The sequence below is a fragment of the Cygnus olor genome, chromosome 2 (genome assembly GCF_009769625.2).
Source record: "Cygnus olor isolate bCygOlo1 chromosome 2, bCygOlo1.pri.v2, whole genome shotgun sequence".
NCBI classification, from domain to species: domain Eukaryota; kingdom Metazoa; phylum Chordata; class Aves; order Anseriformes; family Anatidae; genus Cygnus; species Cygnus olor.
The window spans coordinates 54,961,455-54,989,139 of NC_049170.1; the positions used below are offsets into that span (position 1 = coordinate 54,961,455).

Sequence of the window (27,685 nt, forward strand, 5' to 3'; positions counted from 1 at the left end):
CCAAAAATCAGTTTGAGTTAAATTGTTTGAAGATGAAAAAAAAAAAAAAAAAGAAACAAAAATCCCTTTCCATGTATAGAAAAAAACCACAACATTCTGCTTCAGTGTTGTCATCTTGCTTCGGTTTTGAATGTTTTTGCATAAAAAAACAAGGGAAGAATTGTGTAAAATTCACAAAATGGTCAGAAGATACCATGGATGTGCTAGCATCAGGACATCTTCCATGTATCTGTCCAGTTATAGGGGCTGTCCTGTTTATCCCAGACATGAAACCATGATTCAAATATTTTTTTTTTCAGCCTGAAGAAATGCCAGCATACATTTCTTATCTTAGAAAATGCTCTACATGCTGTTCTATAAGACACATAGCCTTATAGAACAAATGCTGTCAAAACTTCTCCTTTAATATTGCTTCATTCCTATGTTTAAATGCTCATTTACCTATCAGCTCTATATTCTTATTGGCATTAGTATTGAAAGATAATAGCTATAGTTTGTTTTTAGGTCAGATTCAGGTTTCTTCTTTGAATCCATTTACTTTGAGTGTCCTAATCATGATGACTAAGTTACCATTCCCCTTGCTTGTTTGCTTGATTGCTTCAGTTAATTTACTTAGACTATTAGCAATAATGTCAAGAAAAAAGAAATCTACCAAATATCAGAGAAATTTAAAATAATTAATCTAGTTTTCTCTTTGGGGGTGGGGGGTATACTCTTTCAATAAATTGGAATTTACTTAGAGATTAGTATAATTTTTAGAAAACTAAAAGACTAAAATTTGGGAGAAAGGTTATAATCAAGATAAGGACCAAAGATAACAAATGTTAATTCTCATAGTTCCAGTTTTCAGACCGACTTGTTACCCTTTTCTGACATTTCTAGGGAAGATACTTCTGTTTCACTAGCTGAATCTTCAGTATAAGTAAAACCCTTCCTTCTTTCTCTTCAATTATATCACTTTTTTAATTTCTTCATATACTGTTTGTTTAGATTTAGTTTTAAATTCCATAGTGTATCACCAGGTTATCAGCTCAACTGAAAAAAATAAGAAGAGATGTAATAAGCAACAGACATCTGAAAAGAATTTAGGGGAAGAAACGTTCAAAAATAATCACTTATAACTTTACTTGTTTCTTATGACTTGTTTCGTTTCCTAATTCTATAAATGAGAAAAATCATTAAAAAATTATTTAAACTAAATTTAAACTAATACTTACAAACTAAGTGTCTGTTGTTATTCAGACATACACTTATACAGTGCCATGTAGGAAGTGAGTATTGCATGCTCCTACTAAAGTTGGCATAAGCTTCATAACATTTATTAAATGGAAAAGCTTTTTGCTGGATAACAATGTAGTTTCAAGCAAGTCCGTTTTTTAGAACACAGAAGGCTAAAACCTCTTCTATGGAAACATTATCTACTTAAATATAATGTTGCAAACATTTTTTATAATGTTTAGTTCCTCCCACTGCCTTTTTATCTAATGGATTTAGTCTTGTACAGAAATCTAGGTAATACCTTACTTGACAATAGTACTATTGAAATGAATAGAGTCAAGTGTATTATAAACTGAGTATTTTAAAGGGAATAATGTTTCAGATTCTGACCAAAGAGGCCAACCTTTCTATGGCCAAGTATTGTAAAATTCTACATGTAAGCAAATACTAGGCCTGTACAATGAGGTGTGAATGCTTAATTTCAGAAAATATAATTCATTCTATAACATTAGCTATAACTATACAGTATAATTATATAATATAAATATAATATTACTTATATAATATTAAATATAATTTTAATAGCTGTTTTCAAACAAAATAAATAGATGAGTTTAGGTAACATTTCATGCTTCAGCTTCCTCACTGGAAACAAGAAATAACCATTACTTTTATGTTAGAAAGTATTTTATGGTGTTGATTTTTTTAAGTCCTCATTTATCCATGAGGAAAAGATACTAAGGAACAGTAACAAACACAAGAAGTAATTCTATTTGAAAATACATTTTTTCTTGAAAATAGATTGAGATACTGTATATAGGGCGTATATACGTATTTACTGTGTATGTACTTGTAATAGGGTGTTTCTTTATATTTTTGTGGTTTTGTGAGTACTACTACTGTATATATCTCCCACAAGGCTGTTAGGCAAGGAGTAGGTATGATTTTTGTAGGGAATTTCAATGTTTGATACTTTCTCTATTTTATTTATTTTATTTTATTTTATTTTATTTTATTTTATTTTAATTTTATTTTATTTTATTTTATTTTATTTTATTTTATTTTATTTTATTTTATTTATTTTTAATAAGGAAAATACCTTTTTTATTCACATTTTTGTCCATAAAATTCCTCAGGCCAACAATGATGGGATTGTCATTTTTAGACATTTTTTAAAAGCAAAGAGGAAGGAGAGACTAAGATAACCAACCATTGTATGTTATCTGTCATCCTAGAACTGAGAAACCTATTTTCTTGTCTCTGATTTGAATAAGGCAGAACAGGGCTTTTAAATTATTTTTTCAGAGTTATAAGTACTTCAGATCTCCCCTGTCTGGCCTTCTGAGACCTACTCTTGTTGCAGATGAAATTTTTACAAAGGTCTGATGTATCAGAAATTTAAGATTCATTAATTCCTTTATGGTAAATGACAAATTAGATTATATGGTTTTACTTTTGGCAGCAGTTAATCATATCCTACTTAATGATTCAATTGTGTTTGCTACAATCAAGACAGCAACTTAGTTAAAGATTTGTAAACGGCAAGGTTCACACACAAGGTTTATGGCAAGGTATTAGTGATTTCTATACAACAGAGAATTGGGGATTTATGTACAAGAAAGTATTGGGGATCTCTAAACTCAGTTGCACACTCAAGAACTTTTCCTCTTATGGTGAATTACTTATGCTCCTCTGCATTGGTGTATTCAGCAGACAATCATTGAATCTCAAGGTCAGGCCTCTAGTGACTTATTCACTTTCCACTGCATCAGTTTGAGAAGTCTTGCCCTCTCCCACCTCAGGGGGAGATCCTAGGTCATAGCCTGCTATGGTCCTAGAGAGTTCAAAGGGGCTGTTTACTTAGGACCAATATTTATAAGACTGAAAGATGATTGGCTTTAGTCAGCATTTTTCCATCCTGGCCACAATTCAGGTTGGGTAATTCTGATGTTATTTACCAATCATATAATTCTAGTACCCTACTAATTGTACAGTTCTGGTGCATTCTGGGTTGAGCTACAATTTGGGTAGCAGGAATTCCAGGTACAGTTAAGGAGTGCCTAATTGTCCCAACTCACTACACTTGTACCAATGGCAAAAACTAGTTAGTTTATTCTAAGACTGCAGTGTGACCTGGGTAGGGGTGGGGTGGGGTGTGGGTCTGCACCACCAGAACTCAAAATGATGTTGGTCTTGTTCTGATCCTGAGGTGGAATAATGTTGAAATGTTCCTTTTTTAATTCTTTCTTTGTTTGTTTGTTTGTTTGTAGACTCATAAAACCATTTCCTGCCCAGTTCTAGCCTCTAACTTTGTTCATTGAAGCTGGTGCTCCACATGTTCTCTTTGAGGAATTGTCATTGGTGTACTAAGAACAGTCTGGTGAGAACAATATATCCCTTTAACCAGTGGCATATGCAGCCTGTTGTTTTACAGTGTAAGGATTTTAAGCCTTAAAAGTCAGTGAGTCATTCCTGGAGTGGTTGCAGATATTTCCTTGATAGGTTCTCTTAGGCTTCAGCCCCAATTTAAGCCCCCCAAAAGCAGTGTGCCTTATCATATCTGTGCCACCAGAAAATCAAAATTTAAATAAGAGGAAAGATATGGTAGGTAAACTAAGCAGTACATATCCCATGGCATGCTTTTCAGGCTGATATTCTACACATACTTGAAAGGTCTAAACCAGATATCTCAGTGAATATTCTTGTCTTGGTTTTGCCATGATGGAATGTTTTAATGTCCAAGTCTGGATTTTTGAAATATGACCAGAAGAAAAACAAACAAAAATAAAGAGGAAGAAAAGAAGAAACTATTGAGTTTCTTCACTCATTTCTTCTGCTGCTTTGGATTCTGCATTGTTGCAGGTTCAGCTCCTGAGCATTTCTTAAACAAATATCATTTTACAGTACTGTTATGTTCTTTTTTCCTTTTTTAAAAAAAAAAATAAAATAGGATTTGCCCTGATCACAATCAGGCAGATAAAATTTAAGCATTAATACGGAGAACACATCATCTGAAAGGTGCTTTTAAAAATAAAAGCTAATGGACTTTAGGCTCACAATTTTGACTTTCCATTACTCTTATTTTATAAGAATCTATCCTTCTGGGCATACGTTCTCCTACCCTGTATGAACAGTGATTCACCGTTCACAAATCATAGAGTCCTTTGGATTTTTTTCCCTAACTGCTTATTTTATGATGTTTTCTTAAAGCAGGATTACTAATTTTACAGACTCTTGTACAAATTAATTTTATGAGGAGTAGGCAACTCAACTTCATAGAGATATAAACTTCACAGCATCCAAACAGTGTAAATTTAAACCCTTCCTCTTGTCACAGAGGAGGAGAGAGAAACATTAGAAGAATAAATAGTTTGTCTATGCTTTGTACATCTGTGCTTGCAGCTTGGGACCAGTAATTTCACATCAGACTCCCTGCTGCCCCTTCCCCTTCCAAATCTGTGCATACTCTCTTAATGATGTGGCTGTGTGCTGTGTTTACACCATAGTATATCTGTAATAATGATACCGTTGTCTGTTAGAAACATTTAAATATCACATGATGCTCACTTTGTACAGCACTTCACTCTTCCCATGTAGGTTTGATATTTATTTATTTATTGGTGTCAAACAAGGAGCATTTTTTCATCAAGTGATGATTTTGAGTTTTGGTATAATAGACTACTGCTAATATCCGTGCCTCGAGTAATTATCAAGATTTCCAATAACACTTTGAATCTAATCCAGGACTGCTATTTCATGAATTTGCCATCACATTTTAGGAGTGCAGAATTAACAATCATATCTGTTCTATCATCACTGTCACTTTCATTACATACTAAAGAAAACGTGTGTCCATTACTTCTTCTTTTCCTCAATTTTGTTGGTCACAGCTTCTTAGTGTTTGTTTTGATTTAGATTTTTTTTCCACTCTTTGTTCTTGTCTCTCCTCCTTCCAGACTAATTTTTACCACATTTCTGGGAACTGAAATGATTCAATTATTCTAGTGACATAGGACTTGAAAAAAACATGCAGCTGGAGCCTATTTGCATGATGACTAATTTCCAGTCTTTGTTTTAAGTTGTGGGAGCTGAAACATGCTTTATACTTACACTTGCACAGAAGAGAAGAACCTTTCCTTTTCAATGGTTGCTTACAGGAAATATATCCTGAATATCTTGACCTGCTGAGAATAGGAAACAGATATAGGGACTGATTAGCTTTGGTAGAAGCTTACTGTGGGAATCATGAATCATCCCCATTTGGAGTACTACATTCAGCTCTGGGGCCCCCAACACAAGAAGGACATACAAGTATTAGAATGAGTACAGAGGAAAACCATAAAGATGATCAAGGGGCTGGAGCACCTCTCCCATGAAGCCAGACTGTGGGAGTTAGGGTTGTTCGACCTGGAGAAGAGAAGATGCTGGGAAACCTTTATAATGGTCTTCCAATACCTAAAGGGGGCCTACAGAAAAGCTGGGAGGGACTCTTTATCAGGGAGTGTAGCAATAGGACAAGGGGTAAAGGCTTTAAACTAAAAGAGCGTAGTTTTAGATTAGATGTTAGGAAGAAATTTTTTACTCAGAAGGTGGTGAGGTACTGGAACAGGTTGTCCAAAATTGTGGATGTCCCATCCCTGGAGGTGTTCAAGACCAAACTGGATTAGGCCCTGGTCAACCTGATCTAGTGAGTGGCTTCCCTGCCAATGGCAGGCGGGTTGGAAATAGATGATCTTTAAGGGCCTTTCTAACCCAAACCATTCTATGATTCTCATTACACATATAGCGTGAAATGTGACTGTGAAATGTCCTACAGTCAAGGGGAGTGATTTCGGTTTAGAAACTGGACTGACAAACATCAGCAAGAATCAGTTTTGTGGAGAGAATGCAAAGTCTTTCAAGCACTGTGCTGCTTGTAGTGATTTTTTTTTTCCCATCAGATAGAGAAAGGAAACCTGTGTAAATACTGTTCACTAAATAATCAGTCTTACTGTTTTCAATGGTTAGTTATATTTTAACGTTATGAAAATATATAGCAAAATTCACATTCAGTTCTGTGATTATACTCTAAATACCAAGTGTCATATTCTGTTTGTTGAAATGCATGAATACACTTACTATTTCTATCACACTTTGATCAATTTCATAGCTTTCATTTCACAGTTTTACCAGTAGAAATTAAGAGCTATATTGTGTGTGTGCACATTTCTTGATGTAGGTATAAATGTATGGGTGGAATTTCTTATTAGAGTTTATTTGCACTTAAAAAATCCTGTATCCTAGAAACTAGAACTTATCACCTCTAGTAAAAGCTTATATATAAAGCAGAGTGTATGTGAGGCAGAGTGCAGGCAGGCAGGTGGGGGAGAGAGTTCTCATTTGCAGACAGGAGTATCCAATCCAGGATCTCTCTCTCTCTCTGCTGACTTTGCATTCAGTGTCAGGATCTGAGGCATCTTGGAAAGATGACTGCAGTCTGACAGATCTGACAATTAAATACACACATAGGTATGTATACATATATAGCATGAAGCTTTACACAGCCATGTGTAAAACAAAAACATACATGAATTTTCTTAAGTAAAATGGAAAACTACACAAGTTAATATTTACTTTGACAGACAGTTACATTTCAAACACTTTGACAGATATTTGGTAATAATAGTAATACATCTGTTTAGGTGAAAATGTACATATATTGTATTAATTTCATGGTCACATTGTGTCTATAGCCTACAAAATGTATGTTACTTGTCATGAGTTACATAATGGCTACTTTACTATGTATAATAGTTAAAATACTTCATACTTGTTTTGTGTGGTATTTCCCACCCATGGCATGAAGATATAGGAGTTTTAGCTGGGTAAACCTGTAGAAATGAAATGTGCCTTCTGTAACTATGGGATGAACTACGTGATATAAGCACACCCCTTTTTGCAAGTCATAGCAACTAAGATTCTCTTACTAGAATTTCAGGTTGTGTTTTTCATTGAAAAGTCTACTATTTATCTTGTCTTCTGAAGGCTTCCATGTTTTGACACAACACATTTTGACTTATTCTTCTGACTTTTTTTGACTTTGACTCACTGGCTGAGTGAGGACTCAGAAGTTAACATCTTCAGTTGTGACCTCTCCCTACCCCCCAGTAATCTGTTTAGGAGCACTCCTCTGTGTTAAGGACCAGAATGAAATGGGAAAGTAAATAAGATTTTTTCCCCCAAGTACTCTTCCAAACTCTGACTCTCTCCATTTCTGGGGATTTCCTAACCTTGTTTTAGTTTGGTAGTTCTCACTAAGTTCTTGTCTTATCCCTTCTACTACCCATGAAAACTTTTTCAAACCCATGGTATTAAGGGGCAAAAAGTTCTGCAAGTCTGTTGCCAGTTGCATGAAGAAAAAACTAATTTTTATTTTATTTATTTTTTTTATTTTATTTTATTTTATTTTTTTTATTTTTTATTTCTTTTTCTGCTGTTCTTATCTGATTTTAATCCAGATATGTCAATAATCCCATTTAAAGGCTGGGAGAAGGAGAAGAACATGTACAGACATAACCATTTAGGCCATCATTTAAGCTAGGCCATCATTTAAGCCTTTGCTGCCCAATAGGATGTGACATGGAATTAGGCTTTTTGGATCAAACATTAAATACTCTGAACAGCATCCAAAATCAGAAGCTTGATGTATGCAGGATGCTTACTTCTTAAGTAAAGGGAAAATCATGAATATTTCCCATTCAAACTTCTGATTTGGAGCCTCTTGTCTTTATTTTAGTAGATAGATACTGAAGCGGGGACTAAAGTTTTGTCAAAAACAAATCAAATTAAAATCAGAATGGAAGCACAGATATATATTGGATGTGAGCTTTGTCTGTTTCAAAGGGAAGAAATAGTGCGAGAGAGACAGAGACAAAAGTATTGATCCACTATCTCTCTAGTGGAGATAGTATTTTTGGAGAGAAAAATGAGACTTGGGGCTCAGAAATATTCATGTTTTTTGATTTTTTTTTTCTCCCCATGAAGTCATTCATTATACAGGATGTTTCTAAAAAAAATAAAATAAAATAAAATTGTTTATTTTCAAAATTCCATGACCACATATACAACCAGTAACGAGGCTGAGCATGTATTCCCTTTAGGCACACACGCACAGACAAATATATACACTACATGTATACATGGCTAACTGCACAGATTAATATGGACAATCACACATAGCACCCACAGATACCCAGATAGTACGAATGGCCTTATCCTACTGAGTAACTTCCCCCGGATCCATCTCCCCAGTTACTGGCACGTAGACATGCGAGCTTCTGAGTTCGGAGGACACAACCACACTCCAGATGCTGGTATAGATTGTACATGCATGGAGCATATGCCCCCGTAGCCAATCCCCCTCCCTGTGGTCTCAGGTTAGAGACACACACTATGGTCTCTCCATACCCAGTATCTGTTAGGACTCTTCCCAGTCCCTCTGGTAGCCAGCTCCTCCTGTGGTCTTATCCCCAGAGACACACTTTCTTATGGGCCTCTGACACTTGGTCCCATCCCAGAAGCTGACACTTATTTTTATTTCTCCAGTTGCTGACACCCTGGCACACGGGTTCTTCTGCCCCTGGTTGCAGCACAGTGGCTAGCATTCAGACCATAGCTTGCTTCAGTCTCCCTTATGACCCAAGGTCCAAAAGATATTCCAGGGTTGACTCATCATGGTAGGTTTCATACTTAGACACTGGAACAGAGACTCTACTGGGACAGCCCTGGGGAGGACCAGCCAGGGTGGCCCTTTCTCTGAGGCTGCAGGTTGTATTACTATATTGCTCTTGTGCTCCTCTGACCTTGTTGAGATAGGCCTTTGATGGGCTGATAACTCTTGTGATGGGCCTGAAAACAGGCAAGGCAGGGAATTATTTGGACTCCCTCTGCCCCTACCGTTACCTCTCTCGGTGCTCCTTTGTGTGTGTGTAGACAAGCTTTTATCACTTAAGCTCACATTATTTGACAGGGTCTAATATGCTTGTCAGAAACTGGAATAAAACGAATGGATAGTATTGTCTCTTTCAGAAAGACTGAAAGACTGGTTGCTCAAAACAATGTGGTGTTTGGTATATATTCATTTATGCTTCATTGCACTCATATATAAAACCCTCATCCAAGAAAGTTTTACCTTGCTTGCCAATTTAATGATTTTAACCTATCCCTTAATTTGCTAGTAAACTGAAGAACAATCCTAATGTTTTAATTTCAGACTTTACAACTTCAGATTTCTCAACCTTGCTATGTAAAATGTCAGTGTGAAAACAAGAGCTCTTCCGATATTCAAGTAGGCAGTCGAGTCATTTTAGAACTTTTAGAATTTTTAGTCATTTTCTCTGCCTCTCCTAAGTAAGATGTCAGAAGATGAAATTTAGCAGTTCTTTTAGTTTGTTACTGGAAATGTAGAGTAAATGAAACAGCTAATGCAGAGAGGAACATTTTCCAAGACATGAGTGCATAAAGAAGGCCCTCTGTTAGTGATGAAAATCTGCTGTAGATGCCCTTTCTGTATCCAAGACCTTTCTAAGATTATCAGCAGTCTATCAGCAGATTTGATTGGCAATGATGAAAGATTTAAAATGCTCGTATCTGTGCATAAGTTAATTTTATGTGCATGTTCTTTAGTTATAAAAGATAGTTTAAAATTCCATGGTACTGCTTTAAGCATGATGCTGAGACTACAGAAAATGAAACCATTTTCCACGGTATAAAACCTGTCTGGGTGGAAATAATCTGATGAATTTGTATTTGTATGTCCATGTTTTTTTGTTTTTGTTTTGTTTTGTTTTGTTTTGTTTTGTTTCTTTTTAAATCGGGATAGACTTGAGCTTTAGAATTCAAAAATATAATATGTACCATATAAAAAAGGAGGGAAAATGTCTGCTTTCCACTCTTATCTGTATAAAACTGATTTATGTTTATTATTACTCTTTTAATGTAAAAATATTTATTTTTCAAGGTGATGTAGTCTAACAATAAATTTTAACTTAATGCATTCTTAAAGGACTCTAGTGTTGAAAAACATAAATATTCAAGGCAATATGCTCCAGTGTTTCACCCTTTTTTCTCCTAATGTTTAACATAGAACTTTCTTTCAGCAAATTAAATCCGTTACTGTTTACCCTTTCTACAATAGAAATTAAAAAGATAGTATTTCTTACTTTTTGGAGTAGCTTTTTCTAGATTTGAAAATTATTGTCTTACTTCTACTCAGTCTTCTCTAAACTTCTTTCAGACTTTTCCTGTGGGTCATATTTTTTTAACAATCTCACCTTTCCTTGTTGTTTATTTTTGGACTCTTGATATCATCTGCATTTTCTTTAAGCACATTGCACAAAATTAGACATGCTGATAAAAGTGAGGCCTTTGTATCCACGCATATATCTGAGATTATGCTTCTTGTACTCTCATTTTGCCCATGATCATTATAAAACCAGCCCTTTATACCTTACAGTTGTTCTTTTCCCTCAATATTTCTTATTTCTGTATTATGATAGTGCCTTGTATCTGTCTCCTCTGAATTGTATTATACTCTTTTTCAGACCATTTCTTAAGTTAGCCCAAGTCATTTTGAATTCTATTCTATTCTGCAGTTCACATGCTTTCTCCCATCCTGAGGTTAATAATATTAAGCACATAATCAGCATTTTATTATTCAAACCATTAATGATAATAGTAAGGTACTTAATTTAAACCCTGAAGTATGGATTTTCTGTCTTTTGGGACAAGGACTACCTTTATTGAATTCTTTGTTCTCGAAGGAATGCTGTCTTGCTGTGGGAGGTGTCTCATTCAGTTATCTTGCTCAAGATCACCCATCGGTTGGCCGTGTCACAAAATGCATTAGTATTGTGTGTTTCTGCTCCCTGCCTTTCTGGTGTTGAATATAAAACAGAGTTTCAGTGCTCTACAGCCCAAATGGGCAGGTAGTTATGTATTTAAGTACCTGCAATATATTAATTTTCATTTTTACTAGTTACTTTTCAAATAAATGGCAATCTTGGAAACACCAGAAATTGGAGATGGCTTTGAAATATGGAGCACATAAACACAGGTGCATCAAAAATTATTTTTAGAAAGAAAAAGGTGGAGGTGGGTTGCTTTTTAGAAATTAGAACTTAGAATAGTTCAGTTGGAAAGGACCTTTGAAGATCAAGTCCAACTGCCTGACCACTTCAGAGCTAAGCAAAAGTTAGAGTATATTATTAAGGGCACTATCCAAATGTCTCTTGAACACTGATAAGCATGGGATATCAACCACCTTTCCAGGATTCCTGTTCTAGTGTTTGCCCAGCCTCATGATAAAGATTTTTTTTTTTTCCTAATAGACAGTCTGAACCTCCTCTGGAAGAAGCTTTGTGCCATTCCCACCAGTTCTATCATTGGTTACCAGGGAGAAGAGACTGGCACATCCCTCTCCATTTCCCCTCTTCAGAAAGTTGCCTCTTAACCTCTTTTTCTCTAAACTAGACAAATCAAGTGTCCCCAGCTACTCCTTATAACACATGCCTTACTTCTCTTTTATCAGCTTTGTTGCCCTCCTCTGGATGCTTTCAAGAACCTTAATATTCTTTTTATATTTTGGAGCCCAGAACTGTACAGAGTATTCAAAGTGAGCCTGCACCAATGCTAAACAAAGTGGGAGAATCACCTCTTTTGACCAGCTGGCTATGCTGTGTTTAATGCTCCCCCAAATCCAAAATATGGTTTGCCCTCTTGACTTCCAGGGCATACCCTAGCTCATGATGAGTCTACTAGCAACCAACATCCCCAGGTCCCTTTCTGCTCAAGCCACTCATCTCCCATTCTGCACCTGTGATTGACATTACACTATCCCAGGTGTAGAATCCAGCATTTACCACTGTTGATTTTCATGCCATTGATGATTACCCAATGCTCCAATGTATCCAGATCCCTCTGCAAGGGATGTCATCTCTCAAAAGGGTCAACAGCACCTCCCAGTTTAGTATCATCAGCAAACTTGCTAAGGATGCTTTGAACTCCTGCATGTGGATCACTGATAAAAATGTTGAACAGAACTGGACATAGAATTGAGCCCCAGAGGAACACCACTAGTGAACTGTGGTGGTTTCACCTTGATGGATGGCTAAACTCCCCTACAATCATCTCTCATTCCACCTCCTCAAAAGAAAAGGAGAAAATATAGAAAGGGGCTCAAGGGCTGAGTTAAGGATAGGGACTTCACTCACCAATTACTGTCATGGGCAAAACAGACTCAATGCAGGGAAATTAATATAATTTATTGCTTATTACTAACAGACTAGAGCAGTGAGAAACTAAAAGCAAACTAACCCCCAACCTCACTCCCCTTCATCCTCTTCTACCTCTTCCCCAAGCAGTGCAGGGGGATGAGCACTGGGGGTTGTAGACAGTCCATAACATTTTGCCTCTGTCACTTTCTCCTCGTGCTCTTCCTCTGCTCCATTGTGGGGTCCCTTCCACAGGACGCAGTCCTTCACAAACTGATCTTACACGGGCATCCCACAGACTGCACTTCTTCAAGAACTGTATCAATATAGATCCGTACCACAGGATCCGTCCTTCAGGAACAAACTGCTTCAACATGAGTCCCCCATGGGCAGCAGCTCCTGCCAGGTCACCTGCTCCACTGTGGGCTCCTCTCCACGGGCTGCAATTCTGGTCTGGAGTCCACTCCTGTGTCATCTCTCCATGAACTGTAGCCTCCTTCAAGTCAGATCCACCTGCCCCACTATGGGCTTCTCCACAGGCTGCAGTGTGGAGACCTGCTCTGCTGTGGTACACCACAGGCTGTAGGGGAAAACCTGCTCCACCATGGTCCTCTCCATGGGCTGAAGGTGATCTTCTGCTCTGGCACCTGGAGTACTTCCTTCCTCTCCTTCTTCACTGAGTTTGGTGACTGTGAGTATGTTTCTCCATATATTTTCTCACTCCTCTCTCCCAGCTGCTTTTGTACAGCAATTTTTTCCTTTCTTAAATAAGCACTCAAAGAGGCACAACCAGCAACACTCATTGGCTCAGCTTTGGCCAGTGGCAGATCCCTTTTAGAGCTGGCTGGAACTGGTTCTTATCTAAAATGGGGTGGCTTCTGGACTCTTCTCACAGAGGCCACCCCCACAGCCCTCTGCCACCAAAACCTCGCCATATAAACCTGAATATGTGAACGATCACCAGCTAGACCCCACTTGCTACAATCCTTTGAGCCCTACCTTTCAGCCAGTTCATCGCACAGTGTAGTGTGTACCTGTTTATCTCACAGGTGGACAACTTGTCCAGAAGGATACTTTGAGGGACAGTATGAAAGGCCTTACTAACATCCAGAAAGATTACATCCACCGCCTTCCCATCATCCACTGTGCAGGTTAGACTAATAGGTCTGTGGTTTCCTGGATTTTCTCTCATACCCTTCACTATAATGCTGGCTAGCTTCCAAGCAGAGGGAACCTCCCCAGACCCCCAAGACATTCAGATATTTGTTGAGAGGAGTCCAGCTATATCTACCACCTTCCTTAATGCTCTGGAATGAATCCTGTCAGGCACAATAGACTTATGAACATTCAATTGATAGAGCTGGCCCAAGTTTTGGTCACCACAAATGGAAAGTCACTACTCCAATTTTTTTTTTTTTTTCTCCCCAGAATTGTGACCTACAGCTCTGTAATCTCCCTGTGAAGCCTGACCTTGCTTAGAGACATAGTACACTTTATTTTCTGCTTGAGTTCCAAGAGGAGTTCCCTGTTCAGACAGGATAGTCTTCTGCCCTGCTTGCTTGACTTGCAACTCAAGAGGATTGCCTGCTCCTGTGCTTTTAACAGATAGTTCTTAAAAAATGACCAGTTCTCAAAGACCCCTAAAGCCCCTAAAGAAGATTCCCAGAGGACACAGCTAACCAGCTCCCTGAGTAGCTTAAAGTTTGCTCTCTTTAAATCCAGGGAGGCAACTCTGCTGACCTTTTTTCTCATTATACCAAAAATTTTGAACTAACTATTTCATGATCACTGTGGCCAAGATTACCACATATTATTACATCTCCCTCAAAGCCTTCTCTATTCTCAAACAACAGATCTAGGAGAGCACATTTCCTAGTTAGCACACTGAGTGCTTGTGACAGGAAATTATCTTCAACATACTTTAAGAATTTCCCAGATTTGTTTGCTGCAGCAAAATAATATTTCCAGTTGATGTTAGAGAAGTTAAAATCTTCCATAAGAATGCAGGAAACTGATCCAGTTTACTCCTAACTGCCTATAGCCTGATACATGCTATCATCAACAATTATAGCCACTCACAATGACATCTGCTATGTTATCCATCCCCTTAACACTCACCCAGAGGCTCTCTACTTCATCATTCCTAATTTGAAGAGCTGTACAATCTAATCTCTCCCTTATATACTGTGCCAACACCTCCACCTCACTTGCCCTGTCTGTCACTCCTGAACAGTCCTCCACCCCAGCACTCCAGTTTTGGGACTCATTCTATCAAATTTCACTAAAATCAATGATATTATGTCTATGGGAAAGGACCAAAGCTTTCATTTCATCCTGGTTGTTCCTCATATTGCATACAAGCATTTCAGATGAGCTTCTAAACCCCCAGTGCCTCCTGGAGTGGCATAGATGCCCCCATTAGCCTTGCCACTCTGACAGTTCTATATCTTCCCTTGGCTTAACCGCATTGTTCCTAATGGTATCCCCTTCCCACAACAATCCTAGTTTAAAGCTGTCTCATTCAATCTTGCCAGGTTACTAGCCAAGAAATATTTCCCCCTTTAAGAGAGGTGGGTCCTGTCAGACCTCAGCAGACCTTGTGTCTCAAAGGCTGTGCCATGATCATAAAACCGCAAATTCTGGCAGAAGCAAGCTGTCATGTCCCTGGCTGTGGCACTCCTGGTCACTGGTGCTCCCTACAGGGTGAGTTCTGTGAAGCTCTGGGGCAGATGCGTTCTGCAGAGGAGTGGGGAATTGCAGCATGCAGGCGGTTTCCTGCATCAAAGCTACTTGAGGCAGCCGAAGGAGCTGCCAGGACTCAGCAACCCTAGTGAGAGCAGCTGATGAGGCTTACATGGAGCCAGGATCGCCCCTCCTCTGTCATACAAAGGCGCACAAGTGACCCAGAGCAGGCAAACAGGGAGTGGCATGTCAGTCAGGCGTGGCGCAGCAGTTTGCACAGCAGTTCACACAGGCAGGGCAAGCAGGAAGGGTGGGATGTAGACCAATCTCTACCCTCTATTCTGGGAGCAGCATGAAGCAGCTTTCCAGTAAGGCAAAAATGGTGTCCATTTGTCGCACCTGCTGGGCTGAGACTGAAACTCAGATAGAGGGGCCATGACCTCTGCGTCAGACACCTCTACCCTGACAGACCTCCCAAGGACTGAAAGAGCTGCCCAGACCCTCAGTTGCAGAGAGCTCCAGAATCTGGAGGTCCCCTTAGGGCCTGAAGGCAGAGTTGGTGTCGTGGGTGCAAGTGTGACCAGATAGATGAATTCTCTGAGCAAGTTGCCAGGTTTCAAGGGGAGCTCAGCAGACTGTGATGCATCCAGGAATGTGAGCAAGAGATTGATGCATGGTATCATGCGCTGGTGTGAGCTGTGCAACAGCCTTGCCTTAAGTCTTCGCAAGGGGGTAGTAAAATGACTTCCAACCTGCAACTGGCAGAATCAAAGGACTCGCAAGACAAGGGAGGCTGGACCATTGTCTCTGCTTGGAGCAGAGTGAGGAATCTTCCTCTTGCCCCTGAAGCACCCCTATGCAACAGATATGATGCTCTGGGGCTCAGAAAAAGAGACGGTGTCAACAACAACAATGATAATGGTCAAGACCCGAGGGCAACTGCAAAAAGATAGACCAGCAAACCACTTGTATAAGAACCATTGCCACAAAATAAGCCCGGAGAGGGTTGGTAACTGGAGCCTCCCCTCTGAGAGGCACTGAGGCGTCCATTTGCCACACAGACAATCTCTTGAGAGAGGTTTGCTGCCTACCTAGGGCCCATATTTGTGACATCAAAAAGAGGCTACCAAGCTCGGTTAAGCCAGAGAACTATCACCCATTCTGCTCTTTCATGTAGAGACAACTTCATGTCCCTTGGAAAGATGCTAAAGAGATCGGGAGCACAAGTAGTGTTCTCCTCAGTCCTCCTAGTTGGAGACTGGGACCCAAGGAGGAGGCAGCATACAAATGAGGTGGATGACTGCGTAGCTGGTGCCATGTTCATATTTTCAGGTTTTATGATCTTTGGTGTGATTATGAGAGACCAAGGCATGCTAACATGGGATGGGGTGCACCTGACCAAGTGTGGCAAGAGCGTTTTGGGCAGCAAGCTGTCCGGACTCATTAACAGGGCTTGAAACCAGATTCAGCGGGGGAAGGGGATGGATCTGTAAGTGATACAAAATAATTACTGAATGCCAACAGAAAACAGCAGCGAAACACCTGTGAACTGTCCCAGTAATAGGAATTAGGAAGGACTCCACTAAAAAAGCGATGCAGCCCATAGCCCAGCTGAAGTGCCTCTACACCAATGCACGCAGCACGGGAAAGAAACAGAAGGAGTTGTAAGCCATGGTGCAATTAGAAAGCTATGATCTCATTGGTATCACAGAAATGTGGTGGGATGAATCACACAGCTGGAACTTTGGAATGGAGGGCTACAAGCTTTGCAGGAGAGAGAGGCAGGGAAGGAAGGGTGGGGGCATTGTTAAGATGTGGATAGATTGTGAAGAGTTGCCTCTGAGAAACAGCCAAGAGCAGGTTGAGAGCCTGTGGTTAAAAATTAAGGGCAAGACCAACAAAGGACAGCTTGTGGTTGGGGGTCTACTACAGGCCACCCAACCAAGGGGAGCCTGGGGATGACACCTTCTTGCTCCAACTACAAGAAGTATAGTTCACAGGCTTTTATCCTCCTGGGGGATTTCAACCACCCGGATGTTTGCTGGGAAAGCCGCTTGGCAGGCAGAAAGCAATCCAGGAGACTTCTGGAGTGCATTGAGGACGATTTCCTTGTCCGGGTATTAGACAAACCAACCAGAGAAGAAGCATTACTGGACCTGATTCTCACCCATGCAGAGGAGCTCATTAAAGAGGTTAAGATTGGAGGAAGCCTGAGTTGCAGTGATCACGCCCTGGTTGAGTTTGTGATCTCAAAGTATATGGGCCTGGCTAAGAGCAAAGTCAGGACCCTGAACTTTAGAAGAGCTAACTTCCAGCTGTTCAAAGAATTAGTGGGTGAGATCCCATGGGACAGGGTCCTTATGGATCTGATCAGAGCTGTCAGCTTGTTAAGGATATTTTCCTATGATGTGAACTGGCTGCATGTTCAAACACCAGTAACCAATCTGTCCCTCTCATGAGACCAGTTACTAGCTATCTGGCACCTCCACACACATATTAGAAGGAGCCTGAGAGTGTTGTTGCCCAAAAACCACCTAAAACACTTCCTGGGATCTGGCAAGCCTTGAACTTTTCTTGGAATGCAGCAGCTGTTGCTGTTGCTGTTGCTGACATTGTCGCTGTTACTAGTCTTAGGGGGTGTTTGTTTCCATATGACAGATGCTTGATTTCTTTGGTAAAGCTCTCATCAAGGAAAAAAAAAAAAAAATATATATATATCTATATAGCAAAGAAAGGAATTGTGTTCGAGATCTTTTTATATAAAGGAAGTATTTTACTTTTAATGTCAAAATTCATAATTGCAGACCAAAATTTTAAATAAATGATGAGGAGAGTTGCAAATAAAACTGTACTGAAGATTTAGATAAAGCCCATGTAACCCTACAGGCTTGGGGCAGAGTGTCTGGAAAGCTGTGCAGAAGAAAAGGATCTGGGGGTGTTGGTTGATGCTCACCTGAACATGAGCTGTCAGTTTGCCCAGGTGGCCAAGAAAGCCAATGACATCCTGGCTTGTATGAGGAAAAATGTAGCCAGAAGCACCAGGGAGGTGACCACCCCCCTCTACTCTGTTCTGGTGAGGCTGCACCTTGAGTACTGTATTTAGTTTTGGGCTCCTCACTACAAGGAAGACATCGAGGCCTTGGAGCATGTCCAGAGAAGGGCTACAAAGCTGGTAAAGGGTCTGGAACACAAGTCCTGTGAGGAGCGGCTGAGGGAACTGGGGTTGTTTAGTCTGGAGAAGAGGCTCAGAGGAGACCTTATGGTCTACATTCTGGTCTACAACTACATGAAAGGAAGTTGTGGTGAGCTGAAAGTTGGCCGCTTCTCACAGGTAACTAGTGATAGGACAAGAGGGAATGGTCTCTAGTTGCACCAGGGGAAGTTTAGGGTGGAAATTAGGAGAAATTTCTTCTCAGAAAGAGTAGTCAGGCATTGGAACGGGTTACCCAAGGAGGTGGTAGAGTCACCGTCCTTGGGGGTGTTTAGGGAAATGTTGGACATGGTGGTTAGGGACATGGTTTATTGGGTGATATTGGTGATAGGGGGGTGGTTGGACCAGATGATCTTTGAGGTCTTTTCCAACCTTAATGATTCTATGATTCTATGCTTCTATATCATATCCTGCTGAAAGGTTTTTGCTATGGCTCTCATGCCATTTTCATGAATGATATAAGTTTCTCAAACTGTTACACTTGGAAATGTACAGACTTGACCTATGAACCTGAGTCAATGACGTACCAAATGATGTTCTGCAGCATACAGTAGTCATTCTAGCAATCCCAAACTGGAAAATGCATCTCTTCTTAAGACAACAAGAGTAGCAATCATGCTTTCTTTTTTGTCTATTAAAAAGGAGGATGTAACATTTATTTTGATCTGGAAATATGTTTAATTATTTCTTCAAATGAAAATTATAGTTCTACACAAATTGTAACAAAATGTACTTTTTATTATCAATTCATTTTTATATTGCATGCCTTAATTAACAAGGTTAAATTCAACAAGCAAAAAGGAACAGAAAGTACCATTCATGCCAGCTACAGCAGCAGCTTTCAGTTAGAGATAAAATTTTCATTGAGCTACATCAAAATCTTCATCAGCAGTGAAGGTCTTGATCTGAATCTGAACTTTTGGCTTTGGGCCTGTTGCTATCTCCTCTGAACTTTTTTTTTGTTTTATTTTATTTTATTTTATTTTTTTTAAAGTTTTTTTAAAGTTAGCTACGGAAACCTAAAATGAAAGCAAAAATGCACAATAAACATTCAGACAAACATTTTAAAATGAATTAGTCTTTTGAATGAATGAGTCTTAGTCTTTTGAATGAATTAGTCTTAGAACAAGGAAGCAAAAGTACCCCATAATATTCCCAGCAGGAATAACCCTTCCTCCACTGTCTATGCATCTGGTTTTGACACTGAAAAGTTATTTTTTTTTTTTAAATAACCTTCTTAAACAACAGAATTGCTTTAAAAAATGTTTGTCATATTTAAATAAGATGAAGTTTTAATTTGATATTCCTTTCATCATAGAAAATCCTGGTAGTGTTTATTTTTCTATTTTATGTTACAAATGTGACAGACGGTCAGATAGTCATAGTGACAGATATGATCTTTAGAATTTTAACAAAATCCAACTTTTTTTTTTTTTTCATGATGAATATAAGTGAAATGGAAAATAACGTCCTTCTTGAGACTTAGTTTGATCATATATTATATTAAGTTAAATTTTAAGCTTTGAAAAAAAAAAAGTGTATTTCTTTTTCTCGGAGAAGATGTATTTTTTAAGCAATTGTTGGGAGTCATTCACCATGCTTCTGTTTTTTCATTTTTCTTCATTTTGCCTGAGCTTTTCTGCATGTTCCATTATTTCTCTTCATTCTTAGCATATCTGCTCAGTTCTCTCTCTCCCCCCCACTTTTTTTTTTTTCCACATCCAATAGTTGAACTTTCCTTCATGCATCATTGTGCTCCATCACATATCTTCATTCATTTCTGTTCACAGCATGTCTGCCTATAATCATGTTTCTTTCTCTACCTTCATTCTGCATGCTCACTTAGTGTTCATCTTTTCTCCATTCATTCCCATGTACGGTATGTGAGCTAAGCATACTTAAGTTTATTGTCTATGTCCTCTTGAGTTCATAGTCATTACCCACAGTCTCCTTCCTTCTTCTATTCCTAATGACTAAAATCACTTGGTTTAACATGTCCACTACTTGCTCGCAATAAGTTGCAAAGCAAGAAGACTGAGCACATTCCTTTTATAATTTAAGTCTGGTTCAGAGTCCAGATTTGGTGAAGAATTTATCTTCCATTCAAACCACATCACCTAGAAGATGAAACTGTAGGATTAGACAAAAAGTCTCATTGTCTGCCTGTCTCACTGTCATTTGCAGGTAGTTCCAATTACAAACAAGGTTTCACAGACAGGAGTAACTCCCTCCCTGCTGTCCTGAGCTAGCTGTCTAGAGGATCCTGGGCTCCATGGTATAAAAACATCAAATGGTGGATTGCTCCTTTCAGCTCCTAAATAGAGGGAAAAGGAAGGCTACATTGGCCCCAGTATTACTTCAGAGGCAATTTCTGAGAGTCAGTAGGAATTCTGGGCAGACTCTGGACTTAATTTACAGCAAGTACTTACAGTGGTATTTGAAGCACAGTTTACTAACAGCCAGCCAGGTCAAATAGGGTTCAGAAAGCTACCCATTGTTCCTTCAGAAGATGTTAAAATGCAAATCATTGGATCATGTAAATTGGACCAGCACTCTTACTAAGATGTGTGTATTATATTAATATATCAGACTGAACTGTAGTTCATTGTGATAGGTGCTACATAAGCACACGTGAAAGCATGATCAATGTACTGAAGATTAAATTGGAAAGGATTGGTTTGCAAGCTTATGCAGGAAACATTGGTAAAGCATAGCAATCCTTTCAACAGATAACATAATTAATTAACTGTTTTATGCCTTTATAACTCAAACATGTAATTTGACTTCTGATGGTGTATGTAAATCATGAAGAGAATTGATTTCTTCTTGGTTATTTGCTAAGTATTGAGATCTTGGAAAAATAATGCTGTCTCGCCCAAATTGGTTTCTAAGTAAAACTTTAAGTCATTGGTAATAGCTATTTCTGAAATCATCTGGCTTTACGACTTCAGTTCAAGAAATCATACTGTTTTTGAGGGGGATAGTATTGGGTCTTTTACCAATGAACATCAGCACCTAGCAATAACATTGCTGTTTCTGGCAAGTTTTAATACATTTAGACTTGCAGAGCAGTGAACTATATTGTCTCTTAAAATAATTTCTCAGGGATAATCTTTTTTATTTTTCTTGAGATGAAACTTGTATAAAGTGTATAATTCATGATGTAGGTGAAATCAGCAGAGGATATTCTTGAGTTCTGAGATTCATTCAAATCAAAAGTCATATGAGTTTATATAAACAACATATCAAAACAGAAAAAAAAATAAACCCATGGGAAGTAAAAATCCTGTGGTTTGCACAGCTGTTAGCTGGGATGCAACTGAGGTTGAATGGCCTAAAGCCATTCCCCAGCTGCTACTTACTGTTCTCTCAGAATACTTTGGTTCTGTGAGGAGTTCATCTTTTCATTATCTACCATTAGACCATATTTTATATGACACAGTTCTAATGCCATCTTATATGCATATAGAATACCTTCTGCTTCAGAGGTCTGGATTTTTTTCCTTATAGGAGAAAATAGTTTGCTTTGCTTTGCAAGATGACACTTAAGACAGTCAAAACCAATTTCATTTGAGTATTGTTATTTTTCTTTCTGAAACTCTAAAACAACATATAAGCTTCTCCCTGTTTCTTCCATTCTGAATATGGATAGAGAATAATTTTAAAACAAAAAGAAGTGACTTGATTTCTCTTATGTAGTATAAATGAAACAGAAATGTAATGAAATGAGCCACAAAACAGACCAATTTACAACAGGCCACCATGCATCCCAAAGAAATGTTCCTTAAAAACACTGGACTGACTCTTAAAAGATTAAGTACTGCCAATAAAAGTGTGGCAACTCAAAGACTTAATCAGAGATCTACATCAGGACACTAGCTGAAAAACTCAGTGCAGCTTTTCTGCCACGGTATCAGTATAATATGCAAAAGATAATCTATTAACAAATAAGGATTTTTTCCTCAGGGAACTCTATTTCCTGTACTGCTGTTTCAGAAAGTCCTGCTGGATTAAAGAAAACTGAAAACAAAATAACATTAAAAAAATGAAAACTCAATCCTATGTGCTACTGATAATTTTTTACACTCACTGAAAGAACCAGTTAGGAACACTGAGTCTGTTAAAGACTATTTTTGTTAAATGACTGCTCACTGAAATAAATGTAAATAGTTGCAATATATTCTTAACATGGTAAACATGAAGGAATTAAACTTTACATTTTGATGTATGTTTGATTAAAAAAAAGTTTGAGAGCTTTAGTTACCTGCTGACATATGAGTACATTGTTGGAAATAGTAGATTATGAATTCCAAAGTGAAGCAAGGAAAGGAACAGTTCTCATAACACTGGTGGATCATGATTATCTGGAATAAATAATTCCAAATTCCTTTTGTTGTTCTTCTAAATATTAATCACCAAACCGTGAAATCCAGATTATTTATCAGAGAATTACAAAATGAAAGGCCTATAAACACAATACGCCGTAGTTTCCTCTCTGCTTGCCATATTCTAATTCCAACACTTCAAGACTGCAAGAGTAAAATTTTTATGACAAGTAGTAGAGGACTTGGTGGTACTAAACAACTGCTGCAAGAACTACTGTTCAATGTGCACAGAGGTTAAGCCACAAAACACACAGAGAAAGAGGGAAAATACCATAGACATTATTTCTTATGCTCTAGTCAGCGTCTGCTACAGGAAGCTAAAAGTCACTACAGTAGAGGTAGTGATGAAAATTTATTTCTTTTACCACCCAAAGCCCCAAGGGGATCTTTGCATCCTACCAGAGAGGTGTTTCTACAGATCTGTATGAGATGTCATAGTAAATCTTTTACCACATGGTGAAACACTCAGCATCAGTCTCTTTCTTAGCATCTGCCATGCAGCTGTTTGGGAAGGCCTCTTCATATGCATCAGTGTTGCCAACAGCACAATTAATCTGCTTGGGCAAGAATTACATCTGTTATCAATTCTTTGCCTGTCTATCCTCTTAATCCAATCTTGTATGTGAGAGTTAAAATAATAATAATAATAATAATGTTTATTGTGAATAGTAATATAAGAGAGTGTAACTGCTTTTTGCACAGTTCTGTAAAAAAAAAGTAAAGAACAAGAGTAGACAATGCTGAATGAGAAAAGTAAGAAGGATGTGATTACCTTGTGACAGAGTATCAGAAAAGCATGAGACTAAAGTGAGTGTCTTGTCTTTTGGGAATAACTGAACTGAAGAATTCTTTATTTGCAGAGAGATGATTTTTTTGTTGTTGTTGTTCAACAGTGGCTGTTGAATAAGTAATACAATTCTTGGCTTGCCTATGCTTTGGAACTTGAAGCATCACAGCCTTTGTTTATGTTTACTTACAATCCGCAATGAAGTAAGCCAGGAAGTGAACCTCTCTCAGAAACTCTTTTTTTCAAAGCCCAATCCATAATCCTTGGCCTGAGGCAAAACCACTTCAGGCAACTCAATAAGTTAGGACTGGTCCCAGAGATCAGATTTCCAGAGCAGACTGTCTGCATATGAAATAATCGCTTAAGTTGTGTACTGATTTTATTTGTTTTTCTTAAGACTTCATCTCTTATTTCTGTTGCCTCACAAAAAGGTGGTTGTATTTCATATTTTTTTACAGTTTTTAGCTCCTTGTGAAATTGATACTAAGATTCAAAAATGTCATGGGTGAGTTTGCGATTCTATAAAGAGCATCAAGCCTCTTTGGTCCGAAATGTTTTGGTCCGAATTTTTGGGCTGCCTAGGGAAGTGGTTTAGTCACCGTCTCTGGAGGTCTTTAAAAGATGTTTAGACGTAGAACTTAGTGATATGGTTTAGTGGAGGACCTGTACTGTTAGGTCAGAGGTTGGACTAGGTGATCTTGGAGGTCTCTTCCAACCTAGATGATTCTGTGACTCTGTGGTTCTATGAAATTGTACCTTTTTATTTACTTATAGCAATTAATGTGATGTTTGTGGATGGAATAAAAAATGTGGACACCACCAACCTGACTTCTTCCTATTCTATTTTTTTTTTTTTTATGACAGAAACATATGCCATTTTTTTCTTAACTGCTAGATGCTGTACCAAGATGTTGACCTGCCTACGTAACAGATCACAACATTCTTTTATGCGCATTAAGTTCTTTTCTTTGTCAGGAGGAAGAAGACATTCAATGACAATAGTGCTAAGTTTCTTTGGCCAGCAGTAGGGAGCAGTGCAGATCAATGTACAATTAATTAGATTAGTTCACAGGCAAAAATTTGATTTTCTGCATTGTAAATGTGACTTAAAGAGATAGTCTTGGGTTAACTGAGTTGTCCAAAGTGGTACACCTTCAGGCCTAGGATTATGGTTTTGGTTGTGAGAAACTGTGTATGGATTTTGGTTGCTGTATTCAGATAACATAGACCTATAAATGACTGATAGTGTTGAGTGGAAAAGGGAGGTCTGTTCAGAGTAAGCCAGTATATTCAGTTGTGTACGTGGGATAATGTTTGACTGTAATTTGTAGGACAGTTTAGTCATTAAATTGTGAAACCATGGAACAATTGTGAAACTTGTGGGGGAAAAAATGTTTCAGCTTTACAAGACTTCTGTGCATGCAGTAAGAAATGTTATTTATTTATTTATTTATTTATTTATTTTATTTATTTATTTATTTCAGTCCAGATACTGTAAAATAGCCTACAGAAGTTTCTACATTGTCATGGAAGTCTTATTTGTTTCCTACAGAGTAGTTATGTGATGAATTGTGGTCCCCAAAGCCTATGAACTGTAGACAAATAGATTTTGTAATATGTCTGGGCAGACATCCTACCGGATGGATGGAAGTGGTATATATATATATATATATATATATATATGCGTGCAGATAGAATCAAAAGTTTTTTTTTCATTATCAACAGAGAGGCCAAACTAAGAAGCTCTAAATATTCTTATTGACTTTATGTAAACTACTTGTTTCGCAATTTTTCTGCAGTGAAAGACAGCCTCACTTGTACAATGAAGAGAGAAAGCAAGTACAGGGAAATCAAATTAAATTTGAGAGGGAAGGGTTATAATTTTTATTCAAGATCATTAATTTCTACTCAGTCACTTTTTATTTCTTGTGGTACAGTTTACTGAGCAAGAAAGCAATAAAATTAATCATGGTATAACACTAAAATACAGTATGTGACAAAGTGGAGGTTACTTGAGTCTCAGTGTAGAAAAACCTATGTCCATTTTAGAGTCTTTGATAACCATAACCTTTTAATCATAGTCCCAGTAAGTCTGCTTTACATCCAATTTGTTACTGCCCTTGAAACTGGAAAACAATTCCCTTCAAGAAAGAAAAATAATTACTAGAAGAAGATCTCTGCCATTTTGTCTAGTTGGTTGAACTATTATATTTTGCTTTGTAGTGGTAGCTACAAAATATTTGGATTAAATTGGATTGCAGAGTTTGACATTCCTGCTAAAGAATAAATGTGATTTTAAGGAATGTTAGCGTGAGGCTCTGTATCACATAGAAAGTCAATGACAGAACTGTGTTAGAATATGTTTCTTTGGTCTCAGCATATTAACATATCAGTAAAAATTTCCTCATAAATGAAAGATAAGATATACCACAGCTGGAAAATGAAGAGAGAACATTGACTGAAAGAGCAAACCAACAAAATAATTTTGTGAAACTATTGAGGTTCAACAAGTCCAAGTGCAAGGTGTTGCATCTGGGTCAGGGCAATCCCAGACATGAGTAGAAGAACATATTGAGAGCAGTCCTGCAGAGAAAGAATGGGGTGTTTTAGTGGACAAAATGCTTGACATGAGCCAACACTGTGTGCTTGCAGCTCAGATAGGCAACTGCATTCTGGCCTGCATCAAAAGAGGAGTGTCCATTTAGGTTGAGGGAGGTGATTGTCTCCCTCTACTCTGCCCTTGTGAGGCCTCATTTGGAGTATTGCACCCAGGTCTGGGGCCCCCAGCACAAAAAAAAGATGTTGATCTGTTACAGTGGGTGCAAAGGAGAGCCATGAAGTTGATCAGAGGGCTGGAGCACCTCTCCTATGAAGAAAAACTGAGAGAACTGAGGATGTTCAGCCTAAAGAGAAGGCTCTAGGGACACCTCACTGCAACTTTTCAATACTTAAAGGGGGTTTATAATAAAGATGGATTTTTTTTTTTTTTTTTTTCCTCAGGCAGATAATGACAGGACAAGGGAAATGGTTTTAAACTAAAAGGGGAGTTTTAGATTGGAGGTTAGCAGGAAATTCTTCACTGAGCGGGTAGTGAGGCACTGGAACTGGTTGCTCAGAGAAGTTGTGGATGCCTCATCCTGGAGGTATTCAAGACCAGGTTGGATGAGGCCCTGGGCAACATGATCTAGTGTGTGCCATCCATCCATGTCCATGGCAGGGGGGATTGGATCTGGATGATCTTTAATATCCCTTCCAACCTAAGCTTTTTTTTTTTTTTTTTAAAGGGAACGAGGTTTCTTTTATTAATTCATCTACATAAGCAGAATGCTTACTCATCTATACATGTGATAAAGTAGCATTCTTTGTTTAGAATGATGTATGTGATGTTGCTGACATATTTATTATGTTAAGAATGTTTTTGCCTAGGTCACAGTAGTGAACTGGCCCAAGGGAATGCAGACAGTCATTTTGCCTAAAAAAATGAATGAGTTTGGTCAATTATTTGGTTTTGGTACATGAAATGGGTATCCATTGTGATACAGTTGAGTATTTGCAAAGAATTATCATGTGTATAAATGGTATATGTGGCAACTTTGCTGTTGTAAATTACATCCTTTTCTAGATATGAGCTGCACTTTTTCACTCATAGGTAATAAAGCTGAACACATGTATGAATCTATGTGCTGCATCATAAGCAAAGGATAAAAGCAAATGATTAAAAAAAACACTTTTTTTTTTTTTTATATTAACAAAATTTCTATTGATTTACTGGGGAACTGGAACCCATAACTTAAAATCATCTAACTTTGGTGGATATAGCATGAAAATGGAGTTATGTATAAGAAATCACAATGTTGTACTATTGCTCTGAACACAAGCATGTAATTTTGTTATAGAGCTCATAGAGAAAACTTAAAACATTTTAAAGTGGAAGTTTCTTGACAGGTCTACTTTTCTATCTTTTTTTTTTTTTTGTCTTTGTGTTTATAGTTCTTTTATTATTATTATTATTATTTTAACAAATAAAGGAATTCTCAGCTCTGTTAGGAATCAGATGGTCTAATAGTATCACATTTACTAACTATAGTACAATTTTCCACTGCTAATATATCTGAGGTAGTAGTGTCTTTTGTACTTGAAAATGTATCTGGAG

General features: G+C 38.1%; 1 long non-coding RNA gene across 7 annotated transcripts in view; it reads left to right on the forward strand.

The window, feature by feature from the left end:
* LOC121065483 overlaps positions 1-27,685 on the forward strand; it is a 76,774-nt gene that overhangs the window by 34,136 nt on the left and 14,953 nt on the right. For 2 of the 7 annotated variants that reach the window (XR_005817096.1, XR_005817097.1), the window contains exons 2-5: positions 883-916; positions 1,055-1,056; positions 3,489-3,598; positions 9,470-9,544. The exons of 1 other annotated variant lie outside the window; for it this stretch is intronic. This is a non-coding gene — a long non-coding RNA (uncharacterized LOC121065483). The remainder of the gene's footprint in view (positions 1-882; positions 917-1,054; positions 1,057-3,488; positions 3,599-9,469; positions 9,545-27,685) is intronic. 4 more of the 7 variants (XR_005817098.1, XR_005817100.1, XR_005817101.1 and 1 more) reach the window with 3 other exon arrangements.